A 14,759-nucleotide genomic window follows, 5' to 3' on the forward strand; every position below is an offset into this window, starting at 1 on the left:
AAAGTTTTGTACTACAGAAAATTAATCACCTTGACCACTGTAGAAATATGACCTATGCACGTGTCAATGGGAATAAAAAACGTGTAAAATTTGTGGTGTTTGGGATTTCTTCTTCCAGGCACAATGCATAACACATGAGTATATAACATATACATATTAACAACTGTGACCTTTTATTCTTTACAGAAAAGAAACAAAGTGAGCCCTACTATTTCCCTGCTTTTGTGCCTCTGAGCACTTTTAGGACTATGCTAACACATTACAGAGACAGAGGCCAGAGTTCAAGCAAGCTGAGGTACTGGAATTTGCGAATAAGAGAACAGTAGAGGAGGAAGCTTTGCAGATAAAAAGCTCAGAAATCTGCACAGGAGTCACCTTCAATCTTTGCAGACTACTAAACTGTGCATACATATTGTGAAACTCCATAGGGTGAGGCAAAGAGCAAGTACAGATTTTATAAACATCAATGACCTTTAGTTTGATAGAAAAGATAGGGAAAGATGTCCATTTTTTGATTCTTAGTCCGCTTCTTTCCCCAGCCACCCCATCCTTTCCCAGGGTTTATAAAGGTAGTGGCTATAGTGGCTTGGGTGGAGGTTCTCTACGGGCTAAATCTCTAGCTACAACCCCTGCTGCATCAGCAGAGATCAACATGATTGCTGGACAGGACACCATCCCCCAGAAAGATCAATCAGACATTGGGTAGCAGGTTAGGTAATTTCCATCAGGGGAGTGGCAGAGCTTTGTGGAGTTCAAAGTACGTCTCCCTGGAGTAGATACTTAGTCTCTATATTGGTTTTCCTTTCCTGACCGCAATGCTTCTACAGAAACAACCATTGCAGATGTACAGAATGTCTTTTCACCATTACGCTTTCTTCTGAAGAAATTCACAGCAAAACAAATGAAACATGGCAGAGTGCTCATCCTTTGGGAATTCAAGGTGGTGTAAGATTCAGTCTGAGTCCACATCCTCATCTGTTTCTGAAATCATGAGAAGACTGATGTCCCACCAGAAGACAGTGAGGCAGAGAGAGTGAATTCTCCCTTGCTCAGCCTGTTTATTCAATTAAAGCCTTCAACAGATTAGAAGAAGCCCAACCACACTGCAGAGGGCAATCTGCTTTACTCATACTAAATCAAATGTTAATCTCATCCAGAAACGCATTCACAGACAGACCCTGAATAATATTTAACCAAATATCTGAGTACCCCACGGCCCAGTCAAGTTGATACGTAAAATTAACCACCATACCGTCCTACTGAAGAAAATGGCCTGATATGATAGTGGGATGACCTCTGGAAAATTGAATTTTAGCACAGACAGGATGGCAACACCACACCTTCCTGGACTACTGTGCTATCTTCCAGGTTGTGAGTGCTAAATTAAAGATCAATAGAAAATGCTATTTCTTGCAGTCACAATTCATAGGTCTGGGAATATAAAGGTTGAAATGGAAATAATTCTGCTTACTATTACCTCTAGAAATTGAAGAGTGAATTTTTGTTTTTTATTTTAATATTTTATTTTATTTTATTTTATTTTATTTTATTTTATTTTATTTTATTTTATTTTATTTTATTTTTACTTTCCACAACCACAATTTTAGGCTAGAGGCTTTAATTCTCTAGAAAGGAGTACTTCCAACAGAGGACACGGATATATTTCCATTAAACTAGAAGTCGAGTCTATCATCTGTCTACGTGGAGATCGTCAAGCCAGCAAATCATCAAGCGAATAAGAGAGCTTCTGTGCTTGTTATGTTGATTGATCCTGATTGCTGCTATATGACAGGACTAAAGAGAAGTGTGTAAAGAATACAGGAAACTCCTTGGAGCACTGCTTAATACACCAAAGCCATGTGATAAAAATCAAGATACAAGTAGAATTCCCCAATACACTCAATACAAGAAAGACTGCAATAGACCAGATACTTTAGAATACACTTGAGTCACCCCACCACACAAGGAACAAAGACCAGTCAAGTTACTTTCTAAAGACAAAGGGAATATGAAACGGGTAATGGAAGAAGGAAGTTATAAATACTAGCTTCAACCATGTTACACAGTATGGAAATAATGATGTAAAAAGTTATAGGTATGTTTTCCTGTTTTGATACATATATACTTGTATATGTGTATTAAATTATTTTCTCATTTTATGCTACTCTACCATAATCCTTCCAAATTATAGAAAATATGCTAAAATATATTAGTTTCAAGCAACTTCAAGCAATATCTTGAATCTACAAAAAGCCCAGTACTGGAAAATTATTCATTACTAATTTGAGGCTTGGATGTCTCATCTTTTTGTCTCATAAGTTTGTTTCTAAAACAAATACCTTACTCTGTTCTATATTTTGCATGTTCCCTGTGATGTAGAAATAGGCATAATACATTCAGAGTTTTAAGAAATACATTTTGAAAAATGATGTATTAATAGCAACAGAATAATTTTAATGTATAAACATATATACATAAAACTTTATTAAATTTGAAAATAGCTGATTTTGACATTTGTATCATCATTTCAATGATAGCAAAGGGAGTTTGGGGTCCTGTAAATAATACTCTTTCTAGATTTGAGCAGGTTTATGGTAGAAAGTCTGTCATAGTGTGTTTAGAAGGAATCTAGAAAAGATACATCAGGATTAAAATAAAATACAGATAAGCAGGTCCAGAAGAGTTCATCCCGTAGATGACAGAGCAGACATTGCCCAGTAGAGAAAGACTCTAGAACTACTCATTATTATAAAATTTAGTAGGCAGTTGGAATCAGAGATGACTGGCAGTGGTAGCAAAATCTTCCTGTCTAGGGTGGAATTCAGTGAAATAATTCCTAAGGACAACTTCTGCTGCTGCCATCTTGAAATCACGGAACCACTACTTACGTCTGGTACTTATTTACATGGATAGTCCATGATTCCAGTTATGAAACTGGGACTCAAATCAAATCAAAAAGTGACTCCATACTTAAAAAACAATAACCATAACTCTTGCTATTTATGCTATTTGGTAGGAACTTCACTGATACATGATTCACCCAAATCAAAAAAATAAATTAAAAAATAAATTAATTTTATAAAAATAAACAAATTTAAAATTAAAAAATTTTTTTTAAATTACAAACTCATTTACACTTATTATAAACACAGGTTCGTAATCACTGGTTTCGTACTCTGCACTATGCATGAAGTTTCAATTTCCAATTAAGTGGATTGATTTGCAGCTATTGAAAAAATCAGGAGTCACAAAAGTAGGATACTTAAGGAAGAAGAATGTAGCAGTCAGGAAACAATCCTCATGAAAATAATAACAATAATAATAATAATAAGTATTTCCTTCTGTTTTCTGAATAGAATATATTCACCCTAATTTAGATGACACAGGAGATATTGCCCAGCCACTCATTATTCTAAAATTTAGATTTACTTTGCTTTTAAATGATAACATTGAGTTTTCAGAATGTAGTGTGATTTAAAAGCAATAATTCTAGCTCCATTAGATACTGATATTATGCAAAACACATTAGTTCTCTCATTGTGAACTACTACTCTTATGATAATTTATAGTACTAATACATATTAATTTTTTACTTAAGTGACTTTATTTTTAAGTTTTATTTAAATTCCAGTTAGTTAACATACAGTGTAATATTAGCTTCAGGTGTATAATGTAATGATTAAACATTTCCATACAACACCCGGTGCTCATCACAACAAGTGCACTCATTATTTAAGTGACTTTTTGATGCTATTATATAAATAACCTAATTCAAAGATAAGTATTAAGAAAAAGACACTAAACCCTCTACCTTTTCTCACCTCAGTGTCTATCACTTCTTCCTATTAAGGTGAGGTATTTTGTGCATCTTAATAAAATTATGAAACTCTTAATATGATCTCTCAGGGATAAAGCCTTATTACATGTATCTTCTAAATACGAAATCTTTGGTTTGACATTTTCTTTGCAGAAAGATTTTGTCCAAGGCATAATTTCTCAGGATATGCAAGTCACAACAATAATTTTTTAGTTAGATAAACCAGCAAAGATATGGTAAGATAAATTTGCAGTTATAATGTTCTATTTTCTGCTGTTTTCTGAATGAGAGCAATTTATACCATAGGACAGTGTACATAATTATGTTAAATGTGAAACATTAATTAAATCTTATTTTTTGAAAAGCAGTAGAATGGGTGCAGTTGGTTAAGCACCCGACTCTTGGTTTTGGCTCAGGTGATGATCTCAGGGTCATGGGACCAGCCCCTCATTGAGCTCTGCGCTCAGTGCAGTCTGCCTGAGATTCTCTTTCCCTCTCCCTCTATCCCTCCTGCTCCTGCTCTGTCTCTCTCCCAAAATAAAAACAAATAAATCTTGGGGCGCCTGGCTGGCTCACACAGTTAAGCGGCTGCCTTCAGCTCAGGATCCTAGGGTGCTGGGATGGAGTCCCGCTTCTCCCTCTGCCTATCCCTCTGCCTGCCGCTCCCCTGCTCGTACACTTTCTCTCTCTCTGTCAAATAAATAAAATCTTTAAAAAAAAAAAAATCTTCAAAAAAAAAAAGAAAGAAGCAGTTAAATGTACAGGGTCTTTATTGCTAGGCACAGGTTATCTTAGAATCTTAGACTATAAACTATATTTATTTCCAATGACTACTTGACAATTATTATTGAGGAAAATGAAAGTTGAAAAAAAAAAAGTAGATTATCTGCCAATAGATGACTTCGTGTGCTACAGAGAAGTTTATTTAATCTCAGTGACAATTTTCCTGAGAATGGAGGTCAAGTTATTTCTACTACAAGGTGGGTACTATAGAGTGACTGACAGCTTGGCATATAATCAGCAGCAAGACATTTTCTCAGCTATAGTGTTTCAGATATTGAGAAGCCAAGACCTTTGGAGACTCTGTTGCTGGAAATCACATGTGTTCATCTAGGAAGACTCTGAAAATTACTGGCCCAAGAAATTTCTCTACATCTACTATTTGGGCCCATATGACATTCCAGTAATGTATTAATCACTTCTGTTATTAATGACCATGGGTATTTCATGCCACTGCTCTGTTTTCTTATTCTGTTAAATAACAATGTCTATAATACCTACATTATAGCTAACCCAGAATTCAAGTGAAATTGTATACCAAATATCACAAACTGTTAAATAAATCATGTAGAATTCAGATTTTAAAAGTTTAGAAAATCCTGGGAAAATGGCTACCCATTCGATTCATTTATAAGGGAGCTGCCTCACTAGGTTTACCAATGTAGTTTAATCTTAAAGGCAATGAGCCAGTCATGGTGATTTAGATGAATAAGGAAAAAAACTTCAAGTAATTTCATTAATTTTATCCTGGAAACATCTATTATGTTTCACCTACATTATTATTGTACTTTCCAAATCTTTGTTAATTTTGAATACATAAACTTCATAAGACAGTTTAAGGTCTATAATTTTTTAATGAGAACAAATACGAAGATTTTATAAATCTTATAGAAATCTTATATATATAAATCTTATGAAATATATATATATAAATCTTATATATATACGCACACACATATTTTAACAGTGTTTGGGATCCTTAATTTAAGGCATAAAATCAACAGTTTTAAATTTTTTATTCTGTATTATTTGTTTCTGGAATTTTTCCCTTCAGTAAGTAAACAGATAGTATTGGTCTAAAACCTTCACTATTTATGTTCTTATTAAGAGCATAAATGTTCTTATATAGCCTGTTCTTATTTTTAAGCCTATGCTCATAGTTGTGTGATGACTGTGTCTCTCTACTTTTCTTACTCATTTTTCTTCTAGACAAGAACAATTAGTTGATTTTGTCCTGTCCTTTTAACAGAGTATGTCTTTCATTAGCATTATTCTGTTTTGTTCTTGTTTTTCAAGTTTCACCTTTGGAACTCCAATATTTAAAACAAAGATAGTAATTTAGTTTGTTGTCTACCTCAGGCCTAATTTTGAGTTCTGCCAGAGTTACTCTGATTAACACTTTGCAAGTCTCATAGAATTCTGGTCTTAATTGATCCTATGTTTAAGTTGGAGAGCACAGCCATAATTGGACATGCATTGTCATGGATCAATAGACACATTCCTATTATTCTGTGCAGAAAGTATATTTTCTTAAAAAAATACACTGAAACAATTTTTGAGTTAAATTAGAGTACAATACTTAGCCAAATAAAAAAAGGAAATTGGTAATTTCATTGACTTATTATTAATTATTTAAAAAGTATCTTTGCATATGAGGAAAATCTGAATCTAAATATTGTTGAGTATTTAAAGAGTCTATACATCTAAAAGTATACTGTTTGAAGCTGTTTATATTAAATCACAATTAAGCACTTGGAAAACATTTCTAATTTAAAAACTTATCTCAGGTAAAATAAAAATGGTAAAGAGCTTATATGTATTTCTAACATAACCCACCACTATTACATATCTAAACATTTAGGAAAATAACATAGTAGAGAAAGATACTAGCAAATTGTTTATTTTGGTTTCTTCATCTTCAAAGTAACTACATCCTATAATTGGTCACCTGAATTGGGATGTTATCACCTTCAAAGATACAATAAAAGACAAAATAATACAAACAACTGTAAAATTGTGCTAAGTAAAAATTTCATAACTTTATTTTCAGGTTGCAAATCTAGTGCAGTTACTTACTTCTTATAATGCAGATTTTATAGCCAATTAACATTGAATAGATAATAAAACAGAATTTAATTTCAACTTGTGAATGATATCTTTGATATCCTGATATATCAGAACTCACAGGTGTATCATGGAATCCGTAAAGATAACCTAAAGAAAATACAGAATAACAGATATATGAAGTTGTAAAAATTTCAAATATTTACGAAATTCTAAAATTATTTGAAATGTATATTTTACATTATATATTTTAATTACCTTATTATTTTTATACCTTTTTTCTAATGTCTATGAATTTTCTACTATGTAGCACGCAACAGAAAACATTATGCTATATATATACATATACAATGTATAATTAAGCGATATATATATATCAACATGTAGGAGTTTGTGCAATTTTAATACCTTTGAAAACATTTAAATATTTAATTTTTAAATTAATTATTTTGGTGTTTCCATACACTTGCCCCCCCCCCCGCAAAAAAACTGCACTAATGCTGCAAATAGGAAATGACTCTATACTGTGCATGGAAAACCAATCTTAGTAAAGTGAGCGAAAATATTTAATGTGTGTGATGGGGTTCAAGACAGATTATCTCAAAATATGGCACCTTGGCATACTGGATTTTTCAGGCTTACATTTTTTCCATGACTTTCCACTTTTTATCAAACCTAGCATAAAAACTTTTTGGTTCATTGGGGCGCCTGGGTGGCACAGTGGTTAAGCACCTGCCTTTGGCTCAGGGTGTGATCCCGGCGGTATGGGATCGAGCCCCACATCAGGCTCCTCCACTATGAGCCTGCTTCTTCCTCTCCCACTCCCCCTGTTTGTGTTCCCTCTCTCGCTGGCTGTCTCTGTCAAATAAATAATAAATAAAATCTTTAAAAAAAAAAACAAAACTTTTTGGTTCAACCTCTTCTTCATTTCCTAATGAGGGCTCCCATGTCACATAAAACCTAATATAAAGTGAATTTGTGTGCCTTTCTCTTGTTAATCCGTCCTTTGTTACATGGGCCCTCTCCAAGAACTACCTAAAATAGGTAAGGGATATTTTCTCTCTTGCTAGCTGGAATAATGAAATGATCCTGAAAACCAAATACAATTACAAATAGTTTGAGTTATTTTTAACAGTGCCCCTGAAATTGTTCTCATTGGTTCACAAAGCGTGTATTTATAAGTCTGGCCTTGGAATTCCATGTTTTAACGGAGGCGCAGATGGCATTTAATCATGGTTATTCTGACATTCAACACAACTATAATATGAGGAGTAAATTTAGAATTCAATTAAGAAAAAAATAGAAGATTATTTTCTGTTATTGTTTTAGTCTCCCTAAGAATCAATTTTACTGAATTTCTTTGGCTTGGTGCCATCAGCCTACTTTACCAGAAAGAAACCTATAAGTGTATTTTTGAACCTCCTATAACAATTCAATTCAAATTGTTTATTATATTACAGAAGTGTTCACTACATGAATTCTTGGGACAAATTCCTCTCTCATCTTAGGACGAGGTATATGATTCTTCTATGGAACATCTGGTTTGTTTTTATCTTAAGTGCACTATAAATAAACCAAGTGATAATGTTCTACTGTTTCATTGGCTGCTGAAAGCTTCGTGCTAAACATGTTACACTCTTTAAGCAAGTAAGTGTATTGGAATGAATAGCATGTATTTAATATTCTAATATCCCTCCTAGTTTTACCTTACTTCCCTTCCCCCCTTGACTTAACTGAAAAATATTTATTCATTATAAAAATATCATTTTTGCAAATAGTCTTAAACACTGTGCTGTGAATTCAGTAGGGTATTATACGCGCAGCCTTACAGCCAAAGGTTTGAGAATCAGAGAGAAGAGCAATGCAGATTTTAGTCTAATTTTAACCATCTTTTGTTCATAACCAGCTGAGTTTTAAAAGACAATGGGTGTTGATAGCCCTCAAGAAAAGGAGTTTAATTGAATAGTTGGTTTCAAATGGCTGTTTTTATATTACAACTTGGGCATTTAAAAAAATCTGCCAGCAGCAAAGCAAGAGCAGCTTGGTACAAACACAATGTCGTATTTTTTGTTTGTTTATTTTAATTTAGTATAATATTCCTCATAAAGCCTTCACCACATGTGTATCTGGCATATGGACTAGAGGATTTATCTGTGCTTCAGGCCAAAAGAAAAAGAGGAGGAAGACTGCTGTGAAGTTTAGTACAAACAGAAATAATGAAAGTGAAGATGTGAAACAAGGTTAAAATGCAAGATAGCGATAATAGCGTCAGATATTTTGAAGTTTTATGGGCTTCGGAGGCCTTCAGGTTTTGAGAAGTGTTGCTTAAACTCTCAAATATGTCCTGGGGTTTCTCCTATGTAAAGATATAAAGCATCTTGCACAATGCTAGACACACAGTATTTAATAAATTTCGTTCTTATCCCTCCCTCCCTCCCTCCCTTTTTTGTTCCTACTCATGATTCACAACAGTGAATCTCTAAAGGTATTCTTCAGAAATTCATTAAAATTACCAATGCCTTCCCCTATTTGCAGGCAAATTGAGACCAAATCTATCTTGGTGGAGTCTAGGAACCTGCAATTTTAGAGCTTTTCATGTGATTCTATCCCTATTCTATCCAGTCATTATTTCTGAAATGGCCTTACAAAGCGTCTGGAAAAGTGTTTAACATTCTATATGATTTGAGTCTGAATCCATTGAATGAACCTGGGAATCTGAGTATATCAGAATATTTAGCCTAGGATAGAGTTCAGGAAGAACTACAGTCATTTGCGTAGAGGATGCTTCAATGATTCACTGGCTATTTTGAGCTGATCTGAGAATGGGCTTTCTTAGGGAGAGTGTAGGCTTTTTCCTACTATTTCTTCTCCTTCCAGCCCTCCACACCTATAGTTTTCCTAAACCAATTTGTGATATGAATGTCAGAAATGATTTTTGGTTGTCAGATTAAATATTTTCTTTTCACTCTTTCAGAATCACTTGGCGTAGTCGATCACTTTCCTTTTTGCAAGGATTTCTCTACTTTCGCTTCTGGCGAAACCAGACTCCTCTAGTTTTCTTCGTACTTCACTGGCTATTTCTTTTGAGTCAGCGTTGCTGGAATGTTCTTATTTTCCTGACCACCCAAACATTGGATGCCCCGGGGATCAGTGAGCTCTCTGATTGCTTCTCTTTCTTATTTTAATTCACTTCTTAGCAGATCTCATCCAGCTACATGATCTTACATACTGTATCCATTCTGATGACCCTCAAATTGATATTTTTAGCCATGTCATTTCAGTCGCATTTCAGAGTCACTGTTTTCTATCTCCTCTTGAATGTCTCATAGGTAACTCACCTAATATGTCCAAAACCAAAATCATGGTCTCCTCTCCCAAATTTGCTTCTTCTATTTTTTTATTGATTAGTAATTGCCCTGACCAATGTTTTCAGATCTAAAAAACTGGAAGCCATCCCGGACTCCTTTCTTTCACAGTCCATATGCAAAACATCATCAAACCCTGTCATAGTTATTTCAAAATTAATTGCAGAATTGGACTCCCACTTTTGTATCCACCATTCTCACTGCCTGGAACACTCCTCCCACGTGTATCTACATGATTGCTCATTCACTTCTTTTGTATCTCTGCTCAGAAATCACTTTCTCAAAGAGGCCTTCCTTGATTCCCATATCATGCTGTATCTCCTTATGCTGCTTAAAACATCTTGATAGCACTTATCTAGGAGTTTTGTTATGTAAGTATGCTTGTTTATTTATTTTGCTTATATTTTTGACCTACTCAATAGAATGTAGGATCCATAAAATCAGAGAATTTGTCTGCCTGTTCCTTATTTTATGCCCAACATTGAGAACAGTTCTTGGCATATGGTAGGCGTTTAATAACTATTTTATTTGTTGAGAGACTGTATATCAGAATGACATCTATTTTGTGATTCTTCCATGGTTGAAATAATCCATTTATTAAGAGTTATGCTGTTTCTGGGATTCTCTAGCTTGAGAGATGCCACATTGACATCTCATAGCACAATCTCCCCAGTGCTGTGTGGAGCAGGCAGCTCTGACAACATGTGTTGACATTTCTCAAGTTTATTAAACTTTCAATTTAATTTTTCCATTGCTTGGCTTTCTTTATATTTGCTTTCCCTTCCTATTTTTAAAGTTATTGAACTTATTTTATTTTTATGGATTTTAGAAATGTCTTTAATGAAGAAATATCATTTACATTTGTGTGTGTGTGTGTGTGTGTGTGTGTGTGTGTGTACCTGTAGCTCCTGGGGCTAATGCCGCAGATGGCTATGCCCAAGAGTTTGAAATAGAATGTAATAGTTCATTTTGCAAGAAATTATTTACAAGGATGCATTACTGCTCACTTTATCTATTAGAGAGGTCACAACTTTACTGGTTTAAAAAATCTAATTTTCTATTTCTAAAGCTCTTAAATTCAGGGTACATTTAACTTTGCAACAAACCTGAGGCTTTATGAGACATTTTTCTGTTCTTTATTCTGCTGATGGGTATAGACTGTCAAACACTGTTGTAATTTAAAGTGATATTTATTTTTAGTAATATAAGCTCATGCTGAGAATATTCAAATGCCTTCCTCTGAATGTAATTAACATGGCAAGTTAGATTTAAAATAACAATAATAAAATAGAAGTCATGAAACCAAATAATCAAAAAACTCTCCAACACTGTCTGAATTAGCATTTTTCAATGGTCGAGTCTCTTGCAATACAAGCAATATTATTTTAGCTGTTCATATTTTAAGATTATTATACAAAGGAGGGTTAGAATAATCATGTTTTACTCCTCTGTCTAATAATGTACAAACACTTCCTTGGCTGCAGTGAGAGGATTTTCCTGATAGAATCCTACATTAGCAGAGCTATGACAAAAATCCAGCCAAGGAATTGGTTTCACATCAATTCTGTTTTCTTTCATGAGATTAAGGAATAAAAGACGAGAGGTCAATTTTCTTTCCAACTCTTCACTAGGAAATCCATTCCCTGGAATGCCTCATGCCACAATTAATATTTCAATGCCATCATTCTTTCAATGGAAAGCAAACTTAGCAGTCAAAACTTCTGGTTCTCACCCCCCCCTTCATCTATGGTCATGTCCTAACTCCTGCATGCTACTATCCAACACATAGTTTAGTTCAGATAATTGTTGTACCACGAAATTTCATCAAAGTGTAATAAATAACGGAGAACTATTGGGATTAATAATTATTTTACTTATATTTAAAGAGTGAAACCAGCATAATGAACATATTAAAAAAGAAAGAGGATAGTATCTTTTTGACATCATTTCTATTTCTGATATATAAGCCTAGTGTCTAAATTCTAATTTTACTGACCCAGCAAAATGACATCTCAAGTCTATTTTTAATTATCACCTTTGTTTCTCTATGTCTCTGGAAATTCGTAGAATGATTTAGAGATGCAAGTGACTCAGAGATCACTTTTTTAAACTTACCTGTTTTACAGATGCTGGCATGGTGGTATTATGGTTAACCATTCATGCATGAGAGTAGTCTCAGACGTCAAGGTAGAATCAGACTGATAAATGGCCATCCTGTGAGAAAAAGGAACTTGTTATATTCCAGGAAAGTTTATTCCATCAATGAGCAACCCTATTTATCAAAAAGGTCTATGGTAAATTCAAGTATGTCTTTAGTTTCAACTTCTTTATCCTACTCTTATCCAGGGGGACAGAATATTTTCTATTACCATTCCTACTTGCAAGATGATCCTTGAACATTTACAGGCCTTTCTTATGTCTCTTCTCATTATTCTCTTCTCCAAAGTACACACACCCAGGCTTTCAAGTGCTTTGCATATGATAATCTTACATGATTTAGGTCCCATCATTTTTTCATATTTTCCCAAAACCAAAGCACCTAAAAGTGAACACAGGACTCTGACTTACAATTAATAAACATCAAGTCTTAATCTGAGTCAAGGTGCTTGGATGTGTGATGCTCAGTCTTTCTTAGTTTCAACATTAATGGTATCCGTTGTGATTTTCCATCCTCTTTTCTCTTCCTTCCTCCCTCCTTCCTTTCCTGTTCTCCCTCCCTCTGTCTCTCTGTCAGATTATAGATTCTGGAATTCTGACTTAGGTAAAGAACTGTGAAGAGTCTAAGATTTTGCCGTATCCACAACTAACGCATCAGCCCAGCACAATCAGAAACGAAGGACTTTACGATTCAGAGCAAAGCACAATAGCAAGCGTACCAGCGTGTGTTCTGTGTATTAGACAAACTTCTGCAGATCATCAAGACTCAACTCTAGACTGCATTGGGTAGCAGCTGACATCTCTGCTCGGGTTTTTAGGCTCTCCGGTTGTGGTTTTTCTCCTTACCCTCCTTGGAATCTTGTCTGAAGTCCTGGGGTCGAAGAACTTAAGGGAATTTATATGAATACTTTTTGGCATATCTGTTTGGCTCTCTGATAGCTAAATGTGTCTTTCATTTTGCTTTTTTAGCGTCCCATATTTCTCAGGCCAATTAGACTTTAACTTTCTGTTCGTGATCTGCCCTACAGGAACTGAGAAGTGCCCTCACGGAAAAGCTGTACAAATAAAGATCTCACCCGATCTAAATCTTTTAGTTCAAAAGTCAAATTCTCTCTTTTGTCTGCCTGCCTTTGGTTACTCTTTGATACTTTTAAACAGGATTTTTTAATATTTCTCTAAGAGTTCGTAATGTTTTCTTCAGGAAGGTTAATTTGCTACAAGTTACTCTGCCATTACTGAAACCAGCTTTGTAATTTTTAGCTGTGTGATTGTGGGGAAGTTTTTTTTTTTTTTTTTATGTGCTTTTTTCACCTTTAAATTAGGGATGTTAAAAATATATACTACATAAGCATGTTATGAAAATCAATTGTGAACGTTAATGTAAAGCACTGAAAAGCAAGATCAGTACATTGTCAGCACACACAAATACCCCTATGCTTACTGTAGGAACATCCTTCACAAAAGCTCTCAGGACTAATACTATTCAGTTAGTAATAAAAAGAAGAACTACTTTTATTGATTTTGGAGTCTCTTTCTTGATTGCAAACTTTTTAAAATTCTACTCTATTTTCATACAATAAAGCAAATTATTCAATTTCTGCCACTAAAATGTTTTTTTTAAAGATTTTATTTATTTATTTGAGAGAGAAAGAGGGAGAGGGAGAGGGAAAGAGGATTCAAAGAGGACTCCGCACCGAGCACAGAGCCTGATGCGGGGCTCAATCCCATCACCAGGAGATCATGACTGAAGCTGAAACCAAGAGTTGGACGCTTACCCGACTGAACCACTCAGGCACCCCTAAACTTTTTTTTGAAGAAATAAATAAAAGAATTACCACACAGTAGCTATTATACTATTTTTCAAAGTTAGGCATGTTATATTTGCATCTGTTAAGCAGATATTCACAGATCAGTCTGCCATAATTTGAGATGAAATACATGAAGTACCCCATGAAATATTCCACATACACCCTTTGGCTCTGTCTCAGTGAAACTTCCATTAAAAAATAATGAAGTAAATAATAACTAAATAAAAATCATTTTGTCAACACTTGATACCGGTCTTAGATACATACATATACACAGAAACACATAGCCCAAAAACTCATAATTAGCCTTTATTGTGGTGTTATTTGAAAGTCTCTGATTCTGGAATTGTAGAAAACACTAACTGGGAATGAATAAATCGCTCCGTCTAGTCTTACTATAAAAAAAAGTTTCTTCTTTTTTAACTCATTTTCTCAATATCCTCCATCTCTTTTCCAGCCATGTTCAGTCCGACGAAGATGTTCGTGGCCAACATAACCAGAACTGAAGCAGACACTGAAATGATGTGGCCTCGAGCCTGAGAATGCCAGGGAAACCACCAAAAACTAGAAGAAGCAAGGAAAGGACTCTCCCCGGAGTGAGTGTGACCCTGCCAACACCTTAATTTCGGACGTGCAGCCTCCAGAACTCAGAAAATACATTTCTGTTGTTTTAAGCCACCAAGTTTGTCGTAATTTGTTGACAGCCTCAGAAAACAAACCCACACCTCCATTAGCACATTGGTTTCTGAAATGTAAGAGCTATACCCT

At 34.6% G+C, this 14,759-nt stretch overlaps 1 long non-coding RNA gene across 1 annotated transcript; it reads right to left on the reverse strand.

Moving 5' to 3' along the window:
- Positions 1–6,674: 6,674 nt before the first annotated feature.
- On the reverse strand, positions 6,675–13,192 carry LOC130544421 (uncharacterized). The gene is made up of 3 exons (XR_008960693.1): positions 12,903–13,192; positions 12,142–12,240; positions 6,675–6,811 (listed from the first exon to the last, which is right to left on the reverse strand). It is a non-coding gene; the product is annotated as an uncharacterized LOC130544421 (long non-coding RNA).
- Between the last annotated feature and the right edge of the window lie 1,567 nt (positions 13,193–14,759).

Source organism: Ursus arctos, unplaced genomic scaffold, assembly GCF_023065955.2.
Source record: "Ursus arctos isolate Adak ecotype North America unplaced genomic scaffold, UrsArc2.0 scaffold_20, whole genome shotgun sequence".
Lineage (NCBI taxonomy): Eukaryota > Metazoa > Chordata > Mammalia > Carnivora > Ursidae > Ursus > Ursus arctos.